Genomic DNA, 8,121 nt, shown 5'->3' on the forward strand with positions numbered 1-8,121 from the left:
ATTTGTTCGGTTGCCTGGAGGCTATTTGTGGTCATTCATGGACTTCATGTTCCCAAATAATGATGGAAATTTTATGGATAACAATGCGCCATGCCACTGTGCCGCAACTGTTCGCAATTGGTCTGCAGACGAGAGAATGATTTGGCTACCCAGATCACCCTACATGAATCCCATCAAACATTTATGGGACATAATTGAGGGGTCAGTTCGTGCCCCTAATCCTGCACCAGAAACACTTTCCCAGTTATGGACGGCTTTACAGGCAGCATAGTTTAATATTTCTGCAGGGGACATCCAGAAACTTGTTGAGCCCATGCCTCGTCTATTTGCTGCACTATGCAGGGCAAAAGGAGGTCCGACGTGATATTAGGAGTTTCAAATGGTTCAAATGGCTCTGAGCACTATGGGACTTAACTTCTGAGGTCATCAGTCCCCTAGAACTTAGAACTACTTAAACCTAACCAACCTAAGGACATCACACACATATCCATGCCCGAGGCAGGATTCTAACCTGCGACCGTATCGGTCACGCGGTTCCAGACTGTAGCGCCTAGAACCGCTCGGCCACCCCGGCCGACTATTAGGAGGAATCCCATAGTATCCCATAACTTTTCTCACCTCATTGTATAGGGAATCGCTATTTCGACGTTGTGCTCCTTTTTTGACGTTACTATATTTCAATGTAACTCTTAGCGTAAAACCAAACTATGCTCGAAAAATGGTCTTTGAAACGGACGCTCATTAACGGATACTTCAGCTTACAGAAAATACTACTCAAAACCCATTGCGCAACTGTGACGAAATTTTTCAAACCAGTTGTAAACAGTCTTTTCTGAAGGTTATTAAAAACTAAAAGTCGAACAAAGTGATTCTTTTGAGTTATGCCTTCATGTTAGGTGTGAAAACAGTAAGAAAAAAAACTCTATCGTGAAATTTCCAATAAAAAACTCTATCGTGAAATTTCCAATTCCTTTACCATACTCTAGCGATAAACACTTGGTGTAAAGAAACTGCTTGACCATTTCCGTAGCTGCAATTTATTTCAACAATAAGGAATAACAAACATTAAACATTAGTAAAGCCACATACAAGAATCGCAGTCTACCAGTCGTTCGTGAAATTTTAAAACGCGACCGTCGCAGCAGGGTGTGCCCGGTTGCGGAATAGGACTGTGGAGACGCGAGCAAACAGTGCGAAACGGAACGGCGGCAGCCGCCCATACTGCGGGGGGAATATGGCTCATTACTCGTGCAGATTCGTCACGACAGGCGAGCACGAGGAGAAAAGTCGGGAGACGTTCAATTACAGCGAATCAGCGTGGCTCGCATCGACAAGACAATAATGAGAATTCGCAGAAAGTAGGCAAGTAATAGGCGCCGGCGATTTGTTCCGCTGGAGACGGCCGCTGCGGGGAAACTCTCACGAATAATTGAGGAACGCCTGGTTGCGATACGGACGGCGCCACCGGCGCGCACGCAATCGGGGGAGGGGGGGGGGGGGTTGCAGGCAGTGGTGAGAGGCGGGGCAGAAGGGGGGGGGGGCGGTGGTGCGGAAACGGAGAAACTCACACGCTGCTCCGTATACCTAGCATGTAGCGGCACAGCAATGGGGAAACTGGCGTTAGACCGCGTCTACTGTATCTCAAGTCAAGGGCTAGCCGAGACCGACGTCTCCAACTCCCTTACAGACCGACGTCGTCCGAAATTTCCTTTGGTGATCTTGCAGCGCTGGAAGAATGAAATTGCAATGAAATCCAGACCATTAGCTGCTTACAGGCGTTGAAATATATCCACGAGGACAGTTGAAAATGTGTGCCCCGGCCGGGACTCGAACCCGGGATCTCCTGCTTACATGGCAGACTCTATGTCCGATTGAGCCATCGACGACACAGAGGATAGTGCGACTGCAGGGACTTATCTCTTGCACGCTCCCCGTGAAACCCACTTTCCCAACTTACTGTCCACACACTGCATATGTGGCGCCCCTGGCCACTGTACTCATTACTCGCGGCAGTCTACCGACTCCCGTAAGAGTTTGAGCAATGTGAGTCCATCCGCACTGAAAAAGATCATTGGGCGGTAAGCCTCATCTATATGCAAATGATGTCCGTTCTTCGGACATGTTCGAACTATCTGCCTGTAGGTACAAGTCGGTATGAGTTGGCTTCCTTAAAATACATCTCCTAGCGCACTATTAACCTTCCTCCTGACTTAACAGATCAAGAAAGGTAAGGCAGCCCTCCTTTTTCACCTCCACCGTGAAACGAATATTTGGTTGGATTACATTCAGGTGTTGTAGTAAGCTGTATAAATTCTCTCTACCGTGAAGCCAAGCAAAGAAAATATCGTCCACATGTCTGAAAAAACACGTAGGTTTCATCATACAATGCAGGCTTCCACGACCGGATGTTTCAGCTGCCGAAAATTCATCCGGGTTGTATGGCCGTGGTCCATGGAACTCTTCTATCCCTGACGTTTCGGCCAAGGCTACGTTGGACATCTTCGACGTTTCGTCCAAGGCTACGTTGGACATCTTCGGAGGTGCTCCTGGTTGTGCTGAGTCTTGCCGAGTCGACACACATTTCAATTCCGCCGAGTCCAAGCCAAGATTCTCGAAGTCTTCCATAAACCAACTGACAATGGACTTCCCATGACAACTCCGTCCTTCTGTTCATGGTACTTGCTATTTAATAAAAAGTAAGTGGAAGTCAACACACGTCAAAATAGGTTCGTTAATTCAAAATCAAATGTCCGCAGCTCGTGGTCTCGCGGTCGCGTTCTCGCTTCCCGAACACGGGGTCCCGGGTTCTATTCCCGGCGGGGTCAGGGATTTTGAACTGTCTCGAGATGACTGGGTGTTTGTGTTGTCCTCATCATTTCATCATCATTCATGTAAGTGGCGACATGGGACTGAGGAAAGGTCGAATATTTGTACGGCGCTGATAACCTCGCCGTTGAGCGCCCCACAAACCAAACATCATTATCATCAAAATCAAATCGAAACGAATCAGATAGAGGAATACGAGAGAAGGAAGAGACCACATCAAAATTTACTACGTTATCAGATTGATTCAAAAGCAGACCGTCTCATCGACGTAAGAAATCCGCCGAGTTGTTAACGTCATGCTCACGCCGATCTACTTATGGGCTCAGCAGAGAAGCACTCGGTCTTCAGGCCACAGTAGCCTACCGGTACCATCCGACCGCCGTGTCATCCTCAGTGGAGGATGCGGATAGGAGGGGCGTGGGGTCAGCACACCGCTCTCCCGGCCGTTATGATGGTATTCTTGACCGAAGCCGCCACTATTCGCTCGAGTAGCTCCTCAACTGGCATCACGAGGCTGAGTGCACCCCAAAAAATGGCAACAGTGCATGGCGGCCCGGATGGTCACCCATCCAAGTGCCGACAACGCCCGACAGCGCTTAACTTCGGTGATCTCACGGGAACCGGTGTATCCACTGCGGCAAGGCCGTTGCCGGGCTCAACAGAGAAGCAAGGTGTTTTTCTTCACAATACGTCGGAGCACCAATGTTACAACAGAGCTTAGAGGAACCCCATCATTGTGGCTCTACGGAATTTCATACGATCAGGAGGGACAGCACAATAAAAACTCTTTATAATCTCCTACAACAAGGAAACTTTCTTCAGGAGGTTCTTAGTCTTTCGCTCGATACGTTTTGTAGGGCCAGCACCGATCCTGCGATACACTGACTCAGACAGTAAAAGCTGCATCTTTTGAACGTAATCCTTTTTGTCCAGCATTGCACTTGTCTGCGGGTAAAATAAAAGTATCCCCATCTACTTTGAATGAACGTAAATCAACCCTCTCAGCTGCTATTATATTACTCTTTGATGAACGTACACCATACAGTATACAACATTCTTCACCCCTAACCTGCTCTGCAGCATCTGGAGGTACTTTAAACGCAACCTGTTCAACAAAACGTATAAAATCAATGACAGGTAAACGCAGGAGTGTCAGCCCAAAATTTGGTGTTTACGTTGTGTGTGTTATCTTTCAGGATATGTTCGGCATACCAACATTTCAAATTCCCGTACACAGCGGTCCCTTGCTGCATGAGTGCCTTTAAAACCACAGGGTGTGCACTTGTCGAAATATCGAAGACGTAACCCGCCTGCATTCCCCTAAGTTAACTGAACTGTTTGTACGCCGGGAGAAACTCAGATTTCACATGTACGTGGTTGCTGATTTCGTGTCCCAATCCGACACACCATTCCTCGAAACCACCCGCGAACTCATGGAGACCTTCTGGATCCTGAAGGCTTGTTCGCGCCGCCCGCCACATCGCAGTCGCCGGCTGTTTTCTGAAGTTCTCGTTCTGGTCTGCCAGTATGATATGAGGTTTCTCTATCACACAAGTAATCTTTTTGTGTAAATATTTTGTGCAGATGCCAAATTAGCAATAGTATCTGAAAAACATGTGAGTATCAGATGAAGTCTCCTCCTCATTCGGAATTTTTGCTCTGAACAAGAAACCACAGGGAGGTATCGACATAGCGCAGCTACACCAGTGGTCCCCAACGTGGGTGTAATTACCCCCTGAGGGGTAAAATGAATTTTTGAGGGGTAAAAACTAAACAATTCGATTCTGTTTCAGTCACGAAACTAAATTCTTTTCAGAACACATTTACTGTTATTACAATTTTGTAAGACTCGAATACTGATTCTATAAGTTATCAACAATTATTTTTTGTCAGTTAGTAGCATTAATGCGGTGGAGGTTACACGTTCGTCACATAATCCACCAACTACACATGCATGGTGTGCTTTGTTCCGTACAGTGCTGATGATAAAAATGAGACACATACATAAAAAATGCTAAATATCTCAAGAATACGTCTTCTCCAAGTTGTAGATAGTACTCGCAGTAGTCCAGAAATTGCTTCATTACTCGCTTCGAAACAGATATATGAATTAACAACACCACGCAGCAGTAACTACGTAAGGGCTACTATAGTGCTGCGCACAGTTTTATTATTATTATTATTATTGTTATTATTAGAGTGGTTAGACACAAAACATTAATACCATGAAATCGTCTAATTTCTTCCATTTCAGAAGTAAAGAGTGCAGCAGTGAAATGATTTATGAACAGTAAGTATAGCGCACACACCTTAACTTGTTTGATTTTAAATGAAGTTGCAGTGTGCAGGTCAAGCAAGTCTCGCAATGGAGAGGAGTAGTTTAGGGGAAGCATATCTTGCAACAAATGTGTACCCTCACTGTGAAAAGTTAGCTTCCTTTTCTGAGAAGGAGTTGTGAGTAGCACTTGCAATGCACCGCGAATCTCTTCGTCATTCATCCTAACACACACACACACACACACACACACACACACACACACACACTAAACATAATTCATCTTTCATCATTTTAAAAATAAAATTGTTCAGGAAGAAGACTTTCATTCTACATTTTAGTTTAGTGCTACAGTAAGTGACAATATAGGGGAGGGGGGAGGGCAACAGATGGCAGGGGAGAAAGAGGGGGGGCAGCTAATATCTGATGGCACTCAGGGATGATGGCCAAAGAAAGGTTAGGCAATACTGAAGTAGACAATACCGACAAAGAGGAGCAAATGATAAAGACTGCCAATGGACTCGGCTGATGTCGAAGACCGATACTGTCGCACTGATAACAGTTGTTACGGGGACGGTGTAGCGAAAAGTACTTGATATGAGGCATCGATGGCATAGAACATTATACAGCAAAGAACTTATAAACTGTCAACTGTTGATAGTGGCAGGCCGATTATCCGTTATTACTAAATTCGTCACTCCCTGCCCCCTCCACATAAATACGCACACACATACATACGCATTGGGGGTAGGCTGAACCTAATATCATTCTGAATATAAACGGATTTTACAATGTAAACGATCAAAATATTAAATGAACCATAAAAGATTTTTTATAATAATATCATTGCTATACGAAATTCAGATGTTAGTGGAGTGTGAGCCACGAATATTATTATGGATAATGAGCAGGTCCCGCTAAAGGCGTTGAGTGTGATTAGAGTGAGTAGGGAAGGTTGAGGAATCAGGAACAAAGTCAATAGGATACTGTGAGAAAGAGCTGGGGGGGGGGGGAGTTGGTATTTAGAGACGCTTGAGAAATTCCTGACTGGGAGGTTTGAGGAGCGGGAACACAGAGGAATGGGATATGAGTAAGATTGAAGGACCACTGGTGTAAAAAGACGATAAGGGGGATAGCCACGTCGTTAGTTCAAATGGTTCAAATGGCTCTGAGCACTATGCGACTTAACTTCGGAGGTCATCAGTCGCCTAGAACTTAGAACTAATTAAACCTAACTAACCTAAGGACATCACATACATCCATGCCCGAGGCAGGATTCGAACCTGCGACCGTAGCGGTCGTGCGGTTCCAGACTGTAGCGCCTTTAACCGCTCGGCCACTCCGGCCGGCCGTTATGTTACAGAATCGCATCATCCCCAGCCTGGCTGATAAACACCTGCTGGAACGTACGATGTTTATGCAGGATGGCGCTCCACTCCATATTACTAGACGCGTGAAAGATCTCTTGCGCGCGTCGTTTGGTGATGATCGTGTATTCAGCCGCCACTTCCGTCATGCTTGGCCTCCCAGGTCCCCAGACCTCAGTCCGTGCGATTATTGGCTTTGGGGTTCCTGAAGTTGCAAGTGTATCGTGATCGACCGACATCTCTAGGGATGCTGAAAGACAACATCTGACGCCAATGCCCCACCATAACTCCGGACATGCTTTACAGTGCTGTTCACAACATTATTCCCCGACTACAGCTAATGTTGAGGAATGATGGTGGACATATTGAGCATTTCCTGTAAAGAACATCATCTTTGCTTTGTCTTACTTTGTTTTGCTAATTGTTGCTATTCTGATCAGATGAAGCGTCATCTGTCTGACATTTTTTGAGCGTTTGTATTTTTTTGGTTCTAATAAAACCCCATGTCATTCCAAGCATGTGTGTCAATTTGTACCTCTCTATCTACATTACTCCGTGATTTATTCAGTTTTCAAATTTCTACTGACTTTTTGATCACCCGGTATATTAGTTTTATGATTTATCGTTTCCAGTTTTGTTTCCTTTAGCTCACTTATGATAGGGGCGCGTTTTGTGTTTTTATCACATTTCACAGTGATTTTTGGATGTAATAAGAGTTTTCCAGGCTCTCAGTTCCGCAAAAGGCAGTGTACTTCTTTACACTGTCACCAGTTTTGAAAAGTGGTGAACAGTAGTTAGTAGAAACGAATGTCTTTCATGCACTGTGATATACGAGAGAGAGTAATATCCTTCCTTGATCACTAACGGTTACTTCAGTTTCTTCAGAAGTTAGTAAGTCTCTGATTCTTAAACTGTTTCGTGTTAGGGTACAACTCGTTGTTGTAATGTTCTGACTGTAATTGTAATTAGAAATAAAAGAATGTCATTGTAAATTGTGGAAGCATCTCCTCACTTATGCAAACAAATCCTAAACATTCGCCGGCCGGAGTGGCCTAGCGGTTCTAGGCGCTACAGTCTGGAACCGCGCGACCACTACGGTCGCGGGTTCTAATCCTGCCTCGGGCATGGATGTGTGTGATGTTCTTAGGTTAGTTAGGTTTAAGTAGTTCTACGTTCTAGGGGACTGATGACCTTAGAAGTTAAGTCCCATAGTGCTCAGAGGCATTTGAACCATTTGAACCTAAACATTCCCTGGGCTTTTGCAACTCACAGTTTCAGTAATGAGAAAGAGTTGGATAATTCTTACATCGTTGAATCAGGTCGAAATTAAGTTATGAAGGACATATTAGAATGGAATAGACACTCTTTCCAAGTCACTTTCGGACATGTGTTTAGTAAGATGTCGTTATTCCGTTTTGTGACATTAGAGTGTTGTTTATCGGACTATGATTTAGTTTTTTTTTTTTATGCGACTTAACTTCTGAGGTCATCAGTCGCCTAGAACTTAGAACTAATTAAACCTAACTAACCTAAGGACTTCACACACATCCATGCCCGAGGCAGGATTCGAACCTGCGACCGTAGCGGTCGCTCGGTTCCGGACTGTAGCGCCCAGAACCGCACGGCCACTTCGGCCGGCTATGATTTAGTTGT

General features: G+C 45.1%; 1 pseudogene; it reads right to left on the reverse strand.

Annotated features, from left to right (window-relative positions):
* Nucleotides 1-3,359: 3,359 nt before the first annotated feature.
* On the reverse strand, nt 3,360-3,477 carry LOC126177664 (5S ribosomal RNA; annotated as a pseudogene).
* Between the last annotated feature and the right edge of the window lie 4,644 nt (nt 3,478-8,121).

Source organism: Schistocerca cancellata, chromosome 3 (genome assembly GCF_023864275.1).
Source record: "Schistocerca cancellata isolate TAMUIC-IGC-003103 chromosome 3, iqSchCanc2.1, whole genome shotgun sequence".
Classification (NCBI taxonomy): Eukaryota; Metazoa; Arthropoda; class Insecta; order Orthoptera; family Acrididae; genus Schistocerca; species Schistocerca cancellata.